This window comes from Amblyraja radiata, chromosome 9 (assembly GCF_010909765.2).
Source record: "Amblyraja radiata isolate CabotCenter1 chromosome 9, sAmbRad1.1.pri, whole genome shotgun sequence".
Lineage (NCBI taxonomy): Eukaryota > Metazoa > Chordata > Chondrichthyes > Rajiformes > Rajidae > Amblyraja > Amblyraja radiata.
Window position 1 is genome coordinate 25,420,246 of NC_045964.1, and position 21,272 is coordinate 25,441,517.

The window sequence follows — 21,272 nt, forward strand, 5'->3', positions numbered from 1 at the left end:
ATTTAGGTGGTCATTTAAGACGGCTTGCATGACGCGTGCGATAATGTGCTCGGACGAAGTGCGTAGTTACCAGTCGGAATTATACTCAATGAAGCATTCTCATATTATTTCTGCTTCAAATAAAGTCACAAACTAAACATTCACCAATCAAGACATGATATATCCCACAATGACATGCAGCGAAATTATAAGACAGTATCTCAACTCTTTTTACACATTGCAATTAATGCAATTTCTATTAGTTCTTTCCACTTCCAAACAAAAATGTGGTTGGATTATTCAGCGTATGATCAACCTGTGTCAATAGATCCTGGACCATGGTAACATATATGCGTACGTATAGTTGTGAATGTTGCTCATTAAATAACAGTACTGATACTCCATATTAAGAGCATTGATTTGCCGTTAAAATGAATTCTGTAATAACGTGTCAACGGTAGCAGTGACAATCGAACACTGCGGTTTTAATGTTTCACGTGTTCACAATATAATGAATCCATCTTTATGGATTAAAACAAATATTAACATTGGGAATTAAAACACATTTGATTGCATTCCGTTATCAAACATAGTCAATGTTCGCTCTGAAGACATTTCCAGGACAATAGGGTCAGGGAGGGGGGTGTGTGTGAATCAGTGCGGGGTGGATAGATGGCGGGGGGGGGGGGGGGGATTAGCATGCAGTCGGTGCAGAATGGATGGATTAGTACGTGTTGGTTGGAGTAGGTAAAATTGTGAGGGGAGAGCACGGGGGATGTCAGTGGTGTTGAACGGGGGGGGGGGGGGTTCAGTTCGGGATGGATGGGGGTAGACAAAAGTGCTGGAGAAACTGAGCGGGTGAGGCAGCATCTATGGAGCGAAGGAAATAGGCAACGTTTCGGGTCGAGACCCTTCTTCAGACTGTTCCCCCCATTCTTCTTGAATGGGAGGACCAGTACAGGATGGATGGGGGAGGAGAGATCAGCGCAGGATGAATGGGGGGGGGGGGGGGGGGTCAGTACAGTGTGGATCGGAGGGTCTGTGCAGGATGAATGGGGATCACTACAGGAAGAATGAGGGGAAGGTGCAGGGTAAATGGAGGGTGGGTCAGTACGGGATGAATGCGTGGATTAGTACAGGATGGATGGGGGATCAGTACAGGATGGATGGAGGAGAAGTGCAGGATGGATGGGAAAGGGGTAAGTGCAGGGTGAATTGGGGAACCAGTGTAGGCTGGATGGGGTGGGGGCGGTAGCTGGAGAATTAATGCGAGGTGCATAGGGTGATCAGCGCAGGACGAATAGATTGGGGGGGGTGGGGAGGGGAGCACAGGGCATGTCAGTGAGGACTGAATAGAGGCGGGAATGGGGATCAGTGCCGGATGTAGATGAGGGGTCCCAGGATAAGGGGTGGGGGGTGGAGGGGGCGTACGAGAGAGAGAGAGAGAGAGAGAGAGAGAGGGGGAGAGAGAGAGAGAGAATGGGGCGAGGTGGGGAGGAAGGAGGGTCAGCGCTCCTCGACAACTTGGCCGTTGGGAATTCCTCGCCACCACCTCCCTCCTCCGCCAGCCAACAGCAAGGTGCGGGGTCGAGCGGTGCAGCTCAAAGATCCTACAGCTATAGGATCTATGGTGCAGCTGCTTCAGAAGTGTCGGAGCGAATGACGGGTCCCGCACAGCAGCAGCAGCGGCCGCGACAGCAATCCCGTTAACGGCGAAAACCGCTTTCAAAACAAACCCTCCCGCACGCCGAGGCCTCCCCCTACCTCCCTCCTCCCGGCCTCGGCGTGCGGGAGGGTTTTTTTTTTAAAGCGCCGTCAGCGGGTTTGCAAGCCTTATCAGGGCTGGCGGGGGGGCGGGAGGAGGAGGAGATGGGGCCGCTGCTGCCGCTGTTCGGGGGCCGTCATTCGCTGCGACCCTTCCTCACCCCGCATCTAGTATCTTTCCCACGCAATACAGCCGTCACCGCCGACACAAAACGTCGCGTTCCTTTTCTCCAGAGATGCTGCCTGACCCGCGGAGTTACTCCAGTTTTTTGTGTCTATCTTCGGTACAAACCAGTGTCTGGTTGCCAAGCCGGGTAAAATGGCTCGGTGTTTAGGTTGCCCGGCGGCGCTTTGAGTTGTCTGTGGCACCCGGGCAACCGTTAATTTCGAGCCCTGTCCAGCATTTTGTGTCTATCTTGTTTATAATATTGAAGATATACACAAAATGCTGCAGTAACTCAGCGGGTCAGGCAGCCTTTCTGGAGAAAATGGATAGGTGACGTTTTGGTTCGGGTCCCTTCTTCAGATTATCATATTGATGGTATTTGATTCATGTTATCACCATGGCATGTCTGATTTTATTATGTGCAGGCAGAAATGCGATTTAAGAAGTTGTCAAACTTTCTGATAATACTGGTTGGCTGAAAAGGTTCAAATAAACAAGATGAAAAGATGAATAGGAGCTTATAAAGCGATGGAATTTCAAAGGTAAAAGTGAATGCACTGGAAAGTAATTTGTTTGAGGTGTGAATTGCAGCTGGGGTTAAGTGAAGATGAAAGTGGAACATGGAAAGTAAACAAATAATAAAACTATGAAGATTTTCTGAAAGATTATTGAATTGTTAAAGCGTGAATTAATATGTCTAGCATCGCAGCACTGATAAGCATAAAATGCAGGCCAGTATAGGTGCTCAGGAGAAAGGACCTTGTGGGGCATGTGATCAGGAAAGTGTGTTGCCTAAAAATTGTAACGTTCCCAAGTAAGACACTGTTTTGTTCCTAAGTAGGTCATTGAAGGATAGTGCATCTTAATGGAGTCCAGCTGTCTTTCAGTTGACTTCCATGGATAGACAGGCAGAACACATGCAAACTATTGCCACAATGGAGATTCAGCAGATTCAATCTGAGTTTTCCTTGATATCACTAAGATTGCTGTTCTGCACGGTGGTGCAGCGGGAGAGTTGCGCCTTACAACGCCAGAGACCTTTGTTCGAATTTGGCTACAGGTGCTGTCTGTTACCGGGTTTGTATGTTCTCCCTGTGACCACGTGGGTTTTCTCCAGGTGCTCAGGTTTCCTCTCACATTCCAAAGACATGGAGGTTTACAGGTTACTTGAACTCTGTAATTTTCCATAGTTCTGCCCGAAACTGGTATAACCGGAAACTAATGTATGGATGATCGTTGATCAGTGTGGAGCAGTGCTTCCACACCTCAAAAAAAAAATCCTTAACTAGAATCCCAAATTTCCTGGAATTTCATTGTATTTCCTGAAATTCCCCAACTGCGCATGTGCGACTGCCGCTCCAACTTCGCACGCGTGGATACCGGCCCACTGCGCACGCGCAGGGAGACGATGTCATTTTGCGTCCCTACAGCCTCACCGGCGCCATTTTTAATTGTGACGCGGCTGACGGGCCTCCCCCAACTGCGCAGGCGCGGATGATTGTAAATATACTTTTTCCCCCCAAATCATCCCGCGGGCCGGATTGAACCCCTTCGTGGGCCGGAAGCGTAAATTTCCGGAAATTTCCCAAAATTATTTCATTTCCCCAAGATTTTCCGAAGTCAACCAGAATTTCCAGAATTTCAGGTATTTTCCTTCAATGTGGAAACACAGGCGCGGGCACGGTGGGCCGAAGGGCCCATTTGAACACTGTATCTCAAAATTAAACTAAAAGCTAACAACTGGGAGTGACCTTGCGGGATTGTTTCTATTGGTAACGGTCTGGAAGTATTTTTATAAGCTGTATAATTTGGGTTGAAGCAAACTATAGCCTGTTGCTTGGTCCTGGAAGAGTTCCACCAGCACTGTGAATATGAATGCCATAATTTCTTATTCCACTTTGTCAAACCCCTGTCCCACGATGACAGGTTCTTAGTCCAAAGTACTATGGTCAGCAGCTGGCACTTCCAGAGCTGGAGCTGCTTGTGGCCATTGATCATAGTCACAATGTACTCAGTTGAAAGGGGGCAGCCTTCCAGCAGGTTGGTTGCAGCCACCCTGAAAGCCCTGTCCCACGGTACGAGTTCATTTCCAAGAGTTCTCCCGAGTTTGCCCTGATTTGAACTCGGAGAATTACGGTAATGGCCACTCGCCGGTACTCGGGGCTCTCGTGGACATTTTTCATCATGTTGAAAAATCTTCACGTGCTTACCTGCCGTTAGCGAGTCTTCCCGAGAACCTGCTGTTAGTGCTAAGAGATGTCCCCGAGCTCCAACGTACCCGCTATGCTTATTCTCTGTGCTTAACACGAGTTTGATTTTTTTTTAAACTCGGGAAAGCTCTTGGAATGAACTCGTACCATGGGACAGGGGTTTGACAAAGTAGCAGTGCCAGTAAGCTCACTTTTAAGGTCGTACCAAAACGTGCCTAGTTAATTTCGACATGTAGGTAGTAAACTTTCCTCGTGGCTATTGCTTTCACAATATTATTCACTGAATTATATTATTTTAAACAGCCATTGTTAGGATTTTACTAACAAATTGACCATAGAAACATCTGAAATGTAGAGCGATAAATTTGTAATAATAATAATAATAATAATAATAATAATAATAATAATGACTTTATTTATATAGCACTTTTCATACAAATGAATGCAACCCAAAGTGCTTTCCACAAAAAAACACAGGTTTGAACAAAAATACAATTTAAAACAGTAAGGCCATAGGCAGTTAATAGCATAAAAAACAGATTTATTTAAAAATATATATCTATATATCCATCTATCATCATATCATCTACTTATTAAAACTCTGATCTTGTATGTGTGTATATTTGTGTGTATATGTGTATGTATATGTCTGTATATGTGGTTGTCTACATCTTCGCAAAAACACTACGCGGTAACGGTTACATTTTTACATATTCTGATTCACATTTTCCCCCTCTAGGCAGAGGGCATCTTCACTGAACATTTTATGCTTTATTTCTCGACATTCTCGACATTACTGATTAAAGTTTAAAAAAATCAAAAGACTGAATTTAAAATGACCAGCTTCAACTGATGATGTCACAATGGCTTGGCTAGCAGTGATCAGCTTCACTGACGATTTCATCCTATATTTCACAAATTATTTGTGATTAAATTTTAAAAATGCCAACTTTAACAAGATATTTACTGTTAAAATCCTTCATCCCAGCTTCCAACACGCTTCGATACAAAGTTAAAAAAATATATATATTTATTTTATTAGAAGCAATTGTACAAGGAGAAAGTTATCGACATAAGTTATACAATTTTCGTACAGCTTCAATTTTAACATTTTATAAACTAATAACTAAATCGGAAAAAAGGAAAAAGGAAAAAAGGGAAAGAAAGAAGAAAAGAAAAAAAAAAGAAAGAATTTCGAAAAAGACACGAAAAAGAAAAAAGAAAAATCCCAGAACTAACGAAGAAGTGAAAGAAGCGGAGATATATCCCACTACCCTTCCCTACGCCCGCTCACCCGACCCTAGCGTCAGTTTTGAGATTGTGTTCAACTATTATGTTATTGAAGAAATTCATTGAAAGGAGACCATATTTTTGAAAATTGATCTGGTTTGTCAGTCAATACAAGCACTTATTTTTTCTAGATGTAGTGTATCGGTCATTTCTGTGATCCACATCTTCAATGTGCGGACTGTTATCTTTTTCCAGAATTTAAGTATAGGTTTTTTCGTAGTTATTAAACCATAGTCAAGGAAGCGTCTTTGAGATATCGTTAAATTAGGGCAGCACTCTGACATTCCTAATATTATTAGTTTTGAATCTGACTCCAATTGAATTTTAAGTGTTTTAGAAATGATATTGAATATTCCCGTCCAGAAGTTTTGTATTTTTACACAGGATACAAAAGAATGAGTTAGGGTGGTTTCTTGAAAGTTACATTTATCACAGAGAGGAGAAACAGTTGGGAAGATCTTGTTCAATTTGGTCTTTGAGTAACATAAACTATGCAATACTTTAAATTGTATCAGGCAATGCCTGGCATTTAAAGAACAGTAGTGTATGTATTGTAGGCTTTCCTCCCATATATCTTTCGAAATAGGTATACTTGTCTTGTGTATATGTTTTCACGTAATCTCGGATTTGAAGGTATCTAAAAAATTTATTGTCATTCAAGTGATATTTCTCCTGTAGTTCTTGAAAAGAAGAGAGAGTCCCCTTCTTATAGAGGTCTCCCACAGTATTGATTCCCAGGTTCTTTCATTGAACAAATGCCACATCTAAAGTAGACGGTTTAAATGAGGGATTATTTGCAATAGGAAGAAGGAGAGATATATTTCTCAATTTAAGACTGAATTTCAGCTGTTTCCAGATACGGATAGTACTATGTATTATCGGATTTTGCTCATACGTTGACTTATTCAAATGTATTGGAGATAGGAGGATCGAGCCTATACTAAAAGGCTCTCCATTTTTAACCAATTTACATGTTGACATGTATCGTCCAACCAGAAAGTTATATTTTTAATATTAGTTGCCCAGTAGTAAAAAAGAAAATTAGGTAGAGCTAATCCTCCATTTTCTTTGGATTTGCACAAATGTCTTTTGTGTATTCTGTGGGTTTTGTAGTCCCAAATAAAGTTAGTGACTATTGTCAATTTAAAAAAAAAAGTTTTTAGGGAGATATATCGGTATTCATTGAAATAAATATAAAAGTTGCGGAAGGAAGATCATCTTTATGGCATTTAATCTACCAATAAGTGAGATAGGAAGTGTTTTCCAAAATTGGATGTAGGTATACAATTTAGTAATTAATGGTTGGAAGTTTATTTTAAACAAAGAGGAATACTTTCTAGTCACGTAAATTCCAAGGTATCTGAACTTTTCAGTAACAATTCTGAAAGGAAATTGTTGGAGTTGAGAAGGATCTTATTCTTTTATTGGCATGATTTCACTTTTATTCCAATTTATTCTGTATCCAGAAAAAGAACCAAATTGTTCTATAATGTTTAGAACATTTGGAATACTAACTTGGGGATTAGTAATGTATAAAAGTACATCATCTGCATATAACGAGATTTTATTGGAGGTATATTTGGTATTATATCCATAAATGCCTGAATGGGACCTGATACTCTCGGCCAGAGGTTCTATGGCTAAAGCAAATAACATTGGAGAAAGAGCACATCCTTGTCTGTTACCCCTAGATAAATAAAATGTTGGTGAAAGCATTTGATTTGTCAGTGTTCTAGCTGTCGGATTAGTTTATAAAAGCTTCACCCATAAAGTAAAGTTTTCTCCCAATTGGAACTTTTCCAACTGTGAAAAGATAAGACGATTCCACTTGGTCGAAAGCTTTTTCTGCATCTAGAGAAATAATTGTTAGATCTTCATTTGGCATTCTCTGCGAATATATTATGTTAAACAAACGTCTCAAATTATAAAACGAGTGTCATTTAGGTATAAACCCAGTTTGATCTGGATGTATTAGTTTACCGATAACTAGGCTTAATCTACGAGCCAAAGTCTTAGCTAGTATTTTCTGATCCGTATTTAAAAGGGCTATTGCCCTATAGGATCCAGGCTCCTCGAGATTTTTATCTTTTTTTGGAATTAATGTAATAGTTGATGCAGCAAGAGTTTGTGGTAAAGTCTGTTCTTTAAATGCTTGAATATAAAGGGCTTGTAAGCGTGGAGAAATTAAATCATTAAATTTTTAATAAAATTCGTTACTAAACCCATCCGGGCCAGGAGTTTTTCCACTTTTCAATGATTTAAGAGTATCTACGATGTCTTCGATACAAAGTTGCAAGATACAAACACTCTGAACTTTTCACCTTAATGGGATTTTTCAACAGGAGGGGAAGGGCCAATTGGTATTGCAGTTGGAACTTCTGCGGCAGGCAGGGAAAGTGCAATTGGAATTTTTTTTAAAGTCCACTGCTGGTGGAGGCAGGGGTGTGCTGGAATCTTACATTCGGGAACGGGTTAAGTTGCGTTGGGGGAACGGCTGAGTTGTGGAATATTGTGTTGGGAGACCACACCATTGGGGGAGCAGACATATTCTGATTCACATTTTTAATTAAAATAATTCTTGCCAGCTGCCAACACACTTCGATACAATGTTGCGACACAGGAACACTGAACCAAAGATCATAGAGCTATAATCTTTGCTCTGAACCTTTCACCTCACGGGCAGGGGAAGTGCAATTGGAATTTGTTTAAATCCCACTGCTGAGGGAGGCAGAGGAGTGCTGAAATCTTACGTTCGGGAACGGCCGTGGGGGCTACGGGTAGGGAACTGGGGGAGCAGATCCAATGTGTCTGCACTTGGTCTAGTACTTATTAAAAGTCTGATCTTGTACATGTGTATATGTGTGTGTATATGTATGTGTATATGTGGTTGTCATTACATGTTCGCAAAAATATGCAGTAACGATTAAATTTTTACATATTCTGATTGACATTTTTCCCCTCGAGGCAGAAAACATTTTATGCTTTATTTCTCGACATTACTGATTAAAAGTAAGTGTTTAAAAGACTTTCAATTTAAAACGGCCAGCTTTCACTGATGACGTCACAATGGCTCGACTAGCAGTGATCAACTTCACTGAAGATTTCATCCTATATTTCACGTTATTCGCGATTAAAGTTTTAAAAATGCCAACTTTCACAAGATTTTTACATATTCTGATTCACATTTCCCCCCTCTAGGTAGAGTCCACCTTCACTGAACACTTTATGCTTTATTTCTTGACATTACTGATTAAAATTTAAAACATCAAAATACTTTGAATTTAAAATGACCAGCTTTAACTGATGATGTCACAATGGCTCGGCTAGCAGTGATCAGCATCACTTACGTTTGGGAACGGCTTGAGTTGGAGGACCATGCCTTCCGTGGGGTCTACGGGCAGGGAACGGATGCATTGGGGGACGTGTCTGCATTTAGTCTAATCTATCTATCTATCTTCTATACTTAACTAAAACTCTCATCTTGTCCTCTTCCGGTTTGCATCGTTTTTACATTGCACAAAGACGGTCCCCGATAACGCTACGATTTTTTGCCAACTTACTCGCCATTCTCCTGTGCTGCAAGTGCACCAAGCTTTGTTCCAATCAATAGAATATTACAAAAGTTATGAAGGTTTAAAAATCGTTATATCAGCAGATTGGTCTTCTCCCCTGTCAGTCATCGGGACGGCGACGCCCCTTCCGGCACCCGCTGTCAATCACCAGGGCGACGAGAATAAAGCCCCGGAGGCCGCGCTGAGTCGGTGAGCTCCGAAGCCGCGTTGATTCTGTGAGCCCCGAAGCCGCGTTGATTCTGTGAGCCCCGAAGCCGCGTTGATTCTGTGAGCCCCGAAGCCGCGCTGAGTCGGTGAGCCCCGAAGCTAAGTCGGTGAGTCCCCTCCTCCAGCTGCAGTTCGCTCCCCCCCCCCCCCCCAGCAGCCCACGCCTGAAGCCGTCCCCATCCCCCAGCTGCAGGACACCCCTACCCCAGCTGCATGTCGCTCAATGGCCACCGACAGCCCCCGCCTGATGCGGTCCCCCTCCCTGGCTGCAGGACACTTCCCCCACTGGCCCCCGACAGCACCCGCCTGAAGCCGTCCCCGGCTACAGGACGCTCCCGCCGGCCCCCGGCCTGAAGCCGTCCCCCTCCCCGGCTACAGGATTCTCCTTCCGGTCCCCGCCTGAAGCCGTCTCGTCCCCAGCTGAAGGACTCCCCCACCCCCCACCAGCCCCCGCCTGAAGCCGTCCCCGTCCCCAGCTGCAGGATGCTCCACACTGGTCCCCGCCTGAAGCCGGTGGGGAGCGGCAGCGGTAGGCCACAGCAGCGACAGGCCTTGGCCACGGCAGTGGTAGGCAACGGCAGCGGTAGGCCACAAAAGCGATAGCCCACGGTAGTGGCAAGGCTAGGCAGCAGTGGCAGCGGCAAGCCATGGCAGTGGCAGGCAATGACAGCTATAGGCAACGGCAGCAGTAGGAAACGGCAGCAGTAGGCCACAACAGCGATAGGCCAGGTTAACGGTAGGCCACTGCAGCGGTCCCCCCCACCACTGGGCCCCAACAGGCCCCGCCTTAAGCCGTCCCCCTCCCCTGGCTGCAGGACGCTCCCTGCCAGATGCCGTCCCCGTCCCTCGGCGACAGGACACTCCCACCGGCCCCCACCTGCAGCCGTCCCCATCCCCAGCTGCAGGACGCCCCACCCCCCCACTGACCCCCGCCTAATGCCGTCCCCCTCCCTCAGCTGCAGGACGCTCCCCGCTGGCCCCCACCTGAAGCCATCCCCGTCCCCAGCTGCAGTGCATTCGGCCCACAACATCTGTACTAGCCCAAGAAAAATCCCGTTGTCCAATAATATCCGTACTAGCCCTCTGGAAACCAGTCCCTTCGGACCACAATACCCATACTAGCCCTCCAGAAAATCCCCCCCATCGGCCACTGCCTGAAGCCCTCCCCCGGCAGGATGCTCCCCCACCCCCCACCGGCCCCCGACATCCCCCACCTGAAGCCATACACCTCCCCCGGCTGCAGGAAGCTACCCCCCACACCACCGGCACCCGGCAACCCCCGACCTGAATTTGTCTCCCTCCCCCACTGCAGGACGCTATCTCCCCACCGGCCCCCGCCTGAGGCCGTCCCGTCCCCAGCTGCAGGATGCTCTCCATCTGTCCCCGCCTGAAGCTGGTGGGGAGCGGCAGCGGTAGGCCATGACAGCGATAGGCAGCGGTAGGCCACAGCAGCGGCGGAGCTAGGCTGCGGCAGTGGCAGCGGTAGGCAGTGGTAGGCCACGGCAGCTCTCCCCCCCTCCCCACCGGCCCCTGCCAGGCCCCGCTTGAAGCCGTCCCCATCCCCGCTGCAGGATGCACCCCCACCGGCCCCCGACAGCCCCCACCTGAAGCCGTGCCCTTCCCCAGCTGTAGGACGCACCCCCCATCAGCCCCCGCCTGAAGCCGTCCCACCTCCCCTGGCTGCAGAATGCAACAAGAGACGCAACAAGAAAGAATGGACTGAATAAATCTCATCTGTAACGTTTAAATTGTTGTTATATTTTAAGAGTTATTCACATTTTAAGCTTTAATAAATCCCTTTACCACTTGCAGTGCCCATCAGGATGGGGATAGAGGAAGAGAAGGGGGGGATAGGGGTTATGGAGGGAGGGACTGAAGGTTGGGGAAAGGAGAGGGAGGGAGAGATGATGGAAGGAGTGAGGAGGGGAGGAGGATAGGGAAAAGAAGAGGGAGGGTGAAGAGGAGAGGGAGGGAGTGCTGGGGGATGAGGGTGAATGGAGGAGGAGAGGGGTAAGAAGAGGGATGGCGAGGTAATAGAGGAGGAGATGGGGAAGAGAGGAGGGGAGGGGAGGAAGCAGAGGAGGGTTGGTGGAGGGTGGAGAGAGGGCGGATGGAGGAGGGGAATAGGGGGACTGAAGAGGGAGAGTGAGATGCGTTCACATTGATCTTATTTTTTACATGTTATTGCCACGTCTGCGTAGTTGGGGGCTATGGGTGAGTGGTGGAATATTGTGGTGGGGGACTAGGCCTCCCGTGTGACTGGCCCACTTGGTCTAGTAAAATATAAAATTGAGAGTGTAAAAGGACAAAGGAAGTAATGTCAGTTAAAAGCTTGATTTAAAAGGTAAGTTTTTAGCTGCCATTTAAAAATGTCGACTGAGTGACATTCTCTCATAGCCCTGGGTGGGATATTCCAAAGCTTGGGGGCATAATTGAAAAAGGTTGCTTCACCAATTTTCTTATTGGTGCGGCATTGAGTGGCTAACAGGCCAGCATCAGAAGACCTGAGCGCTTGAGTAGAGGCACAGGGAAGGAGGGACTCTGAAAAATATGCTGCTCCTTAGCCATTTAGGGCTTTACAGACAAGAAGGAGGACTTTATAGTCTATCCTGGGTCTCACAGGGAGCCAATGAAGGGAGTATAATACTGGGGTGATATGTTCCCTTTTCTTGGTATTTGTTAAAAGCCGGGCTGTGGCATTTTGAATGAGCTGTAACTTATTGGTGGATTTTGAAGGCAGACCAGTAAATAAGGCATTACAGTAATCAAGTCTGCTTGATGTGACAGCATGTATGATTTTTTTACTGTCATGTTGAGTTAAGAAAGGCCGTACTTTAGCAATATTTCAGAGGTGATAGAAAGCACACCTTGTTACCTTATTTATGTGAGATTTAAAATTAAGACTAGACTAATTAGGTCCCTGTCACACGGGAGGCTTGGTCCCCCAACGCAACCCATTCCCTAATGCAACCCGTACCCCCAATGCAATATTGTATCACTCACGCATAGCTCCCAACAGCGCAGACAAGGCTCATTTCCCCTCATCCCCCAGCACTCCCTCCCCCTCCTCTTCACCTTCCCTCTTCTTTCCCCGCTCCTCCTCCCCTCTCTAATCCCTCCCTCACCTCTCCCTCCTTTCCCCTACCCTGTCACTCCCTCGATAACTCATCTCCCCTCCCTATCCCCCTCGTATCCCTCCATCACACACTCCTCACCTCCCCCTATCCCTCCACTATCCCTCCTGAACGCCCCTACTGCCCTCTCCCTCTATTCACCACTCCCAACCTCCCACACACTCCCCCTCCTCCCTATATTCCCCCTCCTCCCCCACTCTCCTCACCTTCCCCACTCTCCCTCCCTACCCCTTCCTCTCCCTCAATCCCCCACGCTCCCTCCTCACCACCCCAGGATCTTTCCGCTCGTCTCCTCCCCTCCCCCAATCCATCCCTCACCCTTCCTCTCCTTTCCCCCACTCTCAACCCCAGCAGTGGCATTGATGGACAAGAGAAGAGACCAATCGGCGTGGCGCTGGCTGAAGGAATCTGCACACGGGCGTTTTTAAGATTTTTAAACCTCGATAACTTTTTAAATATACCACCGATTGGAATGAAACTTCTTGCACTCGCAGCACGAGAGAACAGTGAGTAACCTGGTGATAAATCGTAGCACTATCGCGTACCATTTTTGCGCAAATAGAAAAACTGGAAGAGCACAAGATCAGAGTTTTATTCATGTACTAGACTAAGTGGGACCCGTTGGGTCTCAGCATCACACGGGAGGACTGGTCACCAACGCAATATTCCACCTCTCCACCAATTCCAATACTGCTCGCCAGTGGGGGGGGGGGGGGTCTGTCTGTTGCGCTAGTATGGGTGTTGCGGGATGAAGGTACTGGTTTCCAGAGGGCTAGTATAGACATTGTGGGCCGTATGGATGCTTGGGCAAGCATCCAACTGTTGCAACGATTTTAAAAGCCAAGCCAAGGCAAACAATTGGGCTGCAGACACCCGACAACCAAAATTCATCTTGTGAACACAAACCTGTCAAAAAGGAGAGGCAAACAATTGGGCTGCAGACACCAGACAACCAAAATTCATTTTGTGAACACAAACTTGTTAAAAAAGGCGAGGCAAACAATTGGGCTGCAGACACCCGACAAGCAAAATTCATTTTGTGAACACAAACTTGTTAAAAAAAGGCGAGGCAAACAATTGGGCTGCAGACACCCGACAACCAAAATTCATTTTATGAACACAAACTTGTTAAAAAGGGCTGCAGCCACTTTACAGCCGCATCGAGGGGACTCACCGTGGAGTAGACGTGCGTTCAGTGTTATTCGCAGCTCAGAGAGCCGTGACCTTCTCGCTTCCTGGTCTGGCAGAGACTGAGTGAGGCACGACACTTCCTGGTTTTATAGTCCCTCCCCCTTCCACCAGCGGGGGCAGCAGAGAGAATGGGGAATTTTGTAAAAACATTAATATCTCTCTCATTTTTCATTGACGGGAAAAAAATCCTCCGCACTCATACGGCGGAGGGGGGCTCTGAGCGAGGTGGCCAAAAATGACGGCCGTAGGTGGCGGCGTTCTCTCAGAAATCGCTGCACAGTGGGCCAAAAGCGGTCAAGATCAGAGATTTAGTAATATAGATAATTGTCAATTTTTACCCCAAGGCTTGTGACTTCTTGTTTGACATAGGCAGTCAAATTTCCCAGTTTATCGAGTAACATCTCTCTCTTGGGTTTTGATCCAAATAATAACATTTCTGTCTTGATTCGATGAGTTTAAGGAAGTTAGCATTCATCCATTTTTTTATGGAAAATAGGCAGGAGGTCAAAGAATTTATGGCATTTGCATCAGTGGGTTCGACTGAAAGGTGTAACTGAGTGTCATCGGCATAACTTAGAAAATTTACATTATGCTGTCTGATAACTCCTCCTAGCGGCAGCATATACAAGGTAAAGAGTAATAGGCCAAGGCACCTACTACCCTGGGCTACACCAAAGGGTATACCATGCAGCAGTGACACATAGTCCTCAAGGCTAACAAAGTACTTCCTTCCACTTATATATGATTGGAACCAACTTAGTATCTGATCTGACAGGCCGACCCAGTTTTCTAGGCGATCTATAACAATACTGTAATCTATGGTGTCAAAAGCTGCTATGAGGTCTAAGAAGATCAGCACTGAGACTTTGTCCTCGTCAGTGCTAACTCTAAGGTCACTGACTATTTTTGTCAGGGCAGTCTCAGTGCTGTAATTTGCTCTGAAACCAGATTGAAATTTCTGTAAAATGTCATTTTGATTCAGAAAGTGTTGTATTTGGTTGAATACCACTTTCTCCAGTACCTATGCTGATAAAGGGCAGATTTAATATGGGTCTGTAATTACTCAGTAGCCCACTGTCTAAATTTGGTTTCTTTAACAGAGGCTTTACGACAGCGGTTTTATAAGTATCTGGGAAAGTTCCAGTCTCCAGGGAGATGTTTATAATTGTACGAACAAAACTGAATAAACTGTTAAAAACATTCTTTAAAAATGTTTGGAAGGACATCACAAGGAAACTAAATTTTGTCTGCGCCTTACTAGATTGGCAGCAGAGAGCAGTAGAATCTAAAGAGATACCAGCTCTGATAGTCTGAACCTTATCTTTAAAATAATCGGCAAACAGCTCACATTTTTCAGCAGAAGCTTGGCTTAAAAAATCATGGGTTGAAGCAGAGTTTAGTAATCTGTCAATGGTGGAGAACAAAATCTTACTATTTCCACCACCTTCTGCGATAATTTGAGAAAATGGGTCCTTGCAGATCCTGCAGCATTATTATAAGTAGCAATGGTTTCTTTATCGATGTCAAGATGTACCAGTCCTGTTTTTCTCCACTTTCTTTTGGCTACTATAATGATCTTTGCCTGTGTACCCTTTATCTATTTAACTTATTAAATGTGTTTGCAAGGTGATAGACCTTACAGGTGACCCAGTCGTTCCAATCCATGTAAAACATGCGGTGGCGAGGAGATGGGACAGCTGCAGTATTGTGAACAATCTGGTACATGTCCAAAGTGATTAGTGACATTGAGGTTTACCATTGCCATTTACTCAAATCTGAGCCTATGTAAGTTTTTGTCCTTTATTCTGCCAGTGGCAGATCCCCTCATTTCATTTGGAAGGAAGCACATGCTGCTTGATATCCCTGATCTTTGATCCATCCATGAGTCTTTTCAGAAACGTCACATGAAGGCAATAAGCACAGGCTGATCAAGAGGTGAAGACGTTATGAACATTAAAACGTTCTTCCCAGTTGTTATCAGGCAACTGAATCATCATACCACAACCAGAGAGCAGTGCTGAACTACTATCTACCTCTGATGTCCCTCGGACTATCCTTGACCAACCTTTGCTGGCTTTACCTTGCACTAAACGTTATTCCCTTATCATGTTCTGTAAATGGGTTGATTGTAATCATGTATTGTCTTTCTGCTGACTAGTTAGCACGCGACAAAAATCTTTTCACTGTACCTCGGTACATGTGACAATAAATTAAACTGAACTGTAAAATGAGCTGAGTAGTCATGACTCTGAGAAAAAACAGGTATTCAGAGTTCCCAGATATTTTTTCTACTTCAATAAAATCATAGGCCACTCACTGGGATGCTGTCTCTGCAGCTCTCCATTCACCACAGCTGCACAATGTAAATGGCCATTCAACCCACTGACACTCAACTCTGAAAGGATCCAAAGTTTGCCTCCTTTAAGTTGAGCTGAATTCTTGAGATTTTCTGATCTAGCTCAAACTATAGTTTGCATTGCACAATTCCTCAGGTTTCCTCCCACACACCAAAGACATACAGGTTGAGGTTAATTGGCTTCGGTAAAATTGTAAGTGGTCCCTAGTAGGCAGGATAGTGTTACTGTACAGAGTGATCGTTATTTGGCGTGGACTTAGTGGGCCGAAGGGCCTGTTTCCGTGCTGTATCCAAAGTACATGCTTTGCTCTTCGTAGAAACAAAGAACTGCAGACGCTGGTTAATACACGCAAGGACACAAAGTGCACAAAACTCAGCAGGTCAGGCAGAATTTCTGGAGAACATAGAAAGGTGATGTTTCGGGTCGTGAGCCTTCTTCAGACACTCTGCCTGACCTGCTAAGTTACACCAGCACTTTGCGTCCTTTCATAGTTTACTGCACAGCTAGCAGAATTGAGTCAGTGAGTTGAATGGCTATTTACATTGTGCAGCTGTGGTGAATGGAGAGCTGTGGAGACAGCATCCCAGTGAGTAGCCTATGATTTTATTGAAGTAGAAAAATGTAACCCTCTCCATCTAGTGAACACTCAAAGCAAGCAATGCATGACAAATGCCATTATGTAATGCAAAGACAGAGAAATGTCTGTGTGCACTGGCTGTATTGTGACTGAAAAACCTGGACAAAGTTCCACAACTGCATCTTTCTTAGAGATTAAGTATGCTAATGCAGTTTCCAGTACAAAATACTGTTTTTCAACAGTGTTTAAAATCATAGTGGCATGAGATCCAGTTCATAGCAGATTTAACCAATCATATATACAGACAGATTTTAAAATAAAGATTGCAAGGACTGAAGGCAAAATATGAATTAGTGTTTTCGATTTTAATGACAAATCACATACAGAGAAACATATAAACATAGCTTAAATAGGCATCTTAGTCGACATGGACAAATTGGGCTGTATGGCCTTTATCCATGCAGTGTGATTCTATTACTCTATGATTGTCTTTCATTTGTCCTTCATTTGTTTTGCCGTGGGAACAGACGATACTACAACTTTGTTGTGTTTGCCTAAATTTATATTGCAGTCTTTTAGCAGGACTGTGTTTACTTAAATTAAGATAAGATGGCGGCTCCTCGCGGCAGCGGCCTCTGCAGTCCGTCTGTCTTTTAAAATTATTTGTCCTGTTGAGTGTATAGTTTGGTTGTAGTTTATATATTGTTTTTAGCTGTGTATATGGGGGGGGGAGGGGGGGACTTTTAATCTCTTCCCTGTACGGGGACCCGACCTTTTCCCTGTCAGTTCTCCGTTGTCGTTGGGGCCTAGCACCGTGGAGCGGCCTCCAACCGGTATGACTTTGGGGCTCCGGTAGCGGAGCCTGTGGAATACTCGCCATCGTGGAGCTGGTCGGCTTCGGAGCGTGGAGAGCTGTGGTGGCGCGCTGCTGCGACCCGACTTCGGAGCTTTGGAGGCTCCAGCCGTAGGCCCGGTGGATGGTGACACCGTGAGCTCGCGGGTCCCTGGTGGGAGACCGCTTTTCGGAGCTCCCGCAACAGAAACTTCTCCCGCCCGAATTGCAGGGTTGTAAACGATCCGGAGCGGGGCCTTACATCGCCCGGCGCGGCTTTAACGGCCGCGTGACTTGCCATCGCCGGCCGGGGGCTCCAACATCAAGACCCGGAGCAGGGCCTTACATCGCCCGGCGCGGCCTTAATGGCCGCGGGACTTGCCATCGCCCGCCGGGGGCTTTAACATCGGGAGAAGAATGAAAAACAGGGGAGAGACAATGACTTTGCCTTCCATCACAGTGAGGAGGAGATTCACTGTGATGGATGTTTGTGTAAATTGTGTTAAATGTGTGTCTTGGTTTTTCTTTTCTTGTTGTATGACTGCAGAAACCAAACTTCATTTGAGGTTCAAATGACAATAAACGGCATTGTATTGTATATCAGACTTAGTGGCAACAGTCAGAATCCATAAATACAGTAATGGGAGGATGGTACCCTGCTGAAGGTGAACAAGGAAACTGGCTCAATGCTAAGTACGTTTTTGTTTTTGATGTGCATAGATGATTTGGTCTCAGGTTTGGAGACTTGAACCTACAATGGTATGGGGGAGCCAACAGGTGAGATGGGTGAACTCACTTAATGGAGGCTAGAAAAGCAGGTGACTGAGTGGAGATGGTAGCAGTGGCAGGTGATTGTTTTTGTCGATTAGTGGTGAAGATAAAAACTGAGATAGGCTGGGTGCTGGTCAGCCATGTTTGAAATAGGAATAGTAAAAGTGTACAGCAGCAACTGCAATATGATTGGGAGGGTACAACTCACCAGAGAGGTCCTCAGCCTCTTACAGCACATGTGAGACAGCCGTTCATTGGTCCAGTCTCAAACAGAATGCTGAGCTGAAAGTCTATTGCAGAAGCTGGAACTAAACCAACAAGTTGAACGCTTACTCCTGTAGAATATTTATAGAATGGAACAACACCACCCTTCAGGCAAGATTTATATTCCTGAAGAGTTGACTCAATTATTCCCAAAACAGTAGTTTACTAAGTGATTATTTGAAAACATTTACTTATGCCCTGGAGTGTGCGCTGGCAAAGGAAAATCTGCCAGAAACTACTTAGGTCAGGAGTGGCTTTGTATGTTTGTAGCAAGGCCCTCTAATTTAGATTTATAAAGCTTCTTCATGAAGAAATGTTCACACTTCACGGAAAGCCACCAAAGCAATAGAGTAACAGTAAAGGAATTCAACTGTATGGGTTTGTGTTTGTTTCATTTTTCAAAAATGAAGCAATTGCTGTATAAGCAGATTAGAAAGCTGCTTGACTACTTGTCACTTTTTTAACCTGATAGCTCTGTTGCGGGTTAATGGAGATATTTTGATGTCCGGTAATGCAAGAAAATAATGGCAATTATAAGAATCGTAGACGTTTTAAAAATGCATATATTGCAGAGATAGAAGGATGAAATTCAGCCCTTCATTGCTGTAAATTTATAACTTTCATTTTATGAGTAGAATTTGGAGAGAGGTCGACGATCAGTTTAATTTTTGGTGAAGAGATATCATCTGACCAAGAAACTGGAAGAAGATTTATTTCTCAAGTGATGACCGTTTTAAGAACAGGCAGGATTCTTAATCTGATATCTGACAATGTTACTTCAACTCTGATGCAGTATTTGAATTTGGAGCAACCCAATTTATATGTAAAGTGCTTCCTTTAGAACTAAGGTGTCACAAGATTGGTAGACATAAATGCTGTTGAAACTCAGTGGGTGAGGCAACATCTATGGAGCGAAGGACCTTTTTCCTTCGCTCCATAGATGCTGCCTCAACTGCTGAGTTTCTCCAGCATTTTTGTCTACCTTCGATTTTTCCAGCATCTGCAGTTCTTTCTTAAACATGTCACAAGATTGGAATCACATGTCATTTGTGCCAGTTTGCAGTGGAAGCACATCTGTTTCTCCTCCATTTATATCAAACTACTAAATTCATCATTGAAGCATAAATTTATGCTATGAGATGACTGGCATTCAGTTGTGGAAACTATTTAACACCAAATTATTACCATAAATTTTCCTCAAACTGGATATCTGACTTTTGACCTTAATTTTAGCCAACCCTTTTGATAATTGCCTTTCTGGAAACAATTGGTGAGATGTTTCGCATGTCCATATTTTATTTCTATGGAGTAAGACATTATTGGTCTTATTCCATAGAGTCAAAGAGTAAATCAATTCTGATTTCCTATATTTTTCGGCATGAAAAATAATGATCCCTTTTTAAAAATGTCCAATATGCATTGACTTTGCAAATGTTATTTATATTAAGAAAGGTGCAAATGCTATTAGACATTTCAGTGATTTGTGACGGAATGCTTAGCAGTCCACTAATGTTTACTGCCGACGTTTTCATAAATTGGAAATATTTTATCCACCCATATCTGATGCTCAATTTATTGTAGTCACAAAGAACTGGAGATTCTGGAATCTTGCATAGAACACAAAGTGCTTGAGTATCTCAGCGGGTCAAGCAGCATATCTGGAGGACGTAGATAGGTGACGTTTTGGGTTAGGAATCTTATTCAGACTGATTATAGTGGGGAGAGAAAGCTGGAAGAGAGGTGGTGGCAGGACAATGCCTGGCCAGTGATAGTTTGATGCATTGTGAATAATTATAAATAATTAAAACGACTACTAACAATTATGACAGATTAAAATGTGTTGTGAATTGTGGTGGAACAACCCCATTGAAGAAGATAACAGTGGTTACCCAGATCTGGTTGCGAAGGGGCCTCCATAACAGTTCAAGCTTCAGGGCCCCAACAATGTAGTTCCGCCACTGGGTCCAACATACAAATGAAGAAATGGCCACTTCTACAGAACTGTACTGATTGAATTAATTTTAATTTGTATAGCATAAATCAAGTTGCACTCATGGTTATATTACGCAAGAGCTGGCATAGAGGTTTACATCTTTGGGTCAGAAAAAAAGCAAGATAAGTGTGTCTGGGAGAGATGAGAGACAGGCTTAGAGAATCAACAAGGACGTGCAACACACTCAAACAGCACCTTTCTATTATAGGTAGAAGCAATGAACTGTAGGTGCAGGTTTACAACAAAAAAAAGACATAAAGTGCTGGAGTAACTCAGCTGGGTCAGGCAGCATCCCTGGAGAACGTGGAGAGGTGATGTTTTGGTTTGGGATCCTTATTCAGATTAATTCAAACAGTCTGAAGAAGGGTCCTGACCCGAATCATCGCCTATCCATGTTCTCCAGGGGTAGTGCCTGACCTGTTGAGTTACTCCAGCACTTTGTGTCTTACCTTTCTATTACTGCTGCAGGCAACTGACAAATTTGATTGCAGTTTATTTAAATGTTTACTTATTAGTTTTGTCTTATTGGTTTATTATTATTGTCATATGTAACGAGATCTGATGTAAACCTTTGTTTGTTTGCTATCCAGTCAAATCATACTAAACATGAGTACAATCAAGCAATACTCAAGTACAACAGGTACTCCAAAGAAAAAATAAATGCCAGAGTGTAGAATATAGTGTCACTACATTGTAGCTACAGAGAAAGTGCAGCTAGAAAAAGTCTGAAGGCTGGATCGAGTAGCCTAGCGGGGAAAAGGCTGCTCCAGAAACTGGTGGTGTGCGCTTTCAGGTTTTTGCATCTTCTGGTCAATGGGAGTGGGAGGAATAACGGGCTGTAAATGGTCCTTGATTGTATTGGCTGCTTTCCTGAGGCAGTGTGAAGTGTAGATGGGGTTCAATGGGGGTGGGTATGGACCTGGTTAGTATGATGGACTGGGCTGCATCCATAACATTCTGCAATT

At 44.7% G+C, this 21,272-nt stretch overlaps 1 protein-coding gene across 1 annotated transcript in view; it reads left to right on the top strand.

Moving 5' to 3' along the window:
* The window catches only part of fsip1 (fibrous sheath interacting protein 1), a 309,058-nt gene that overhangs the window by 147,716 nt on the left and 140,070 nt on the right, over positions 1 to 21,272 (top strand). The window lies entirely within an intron of this gene.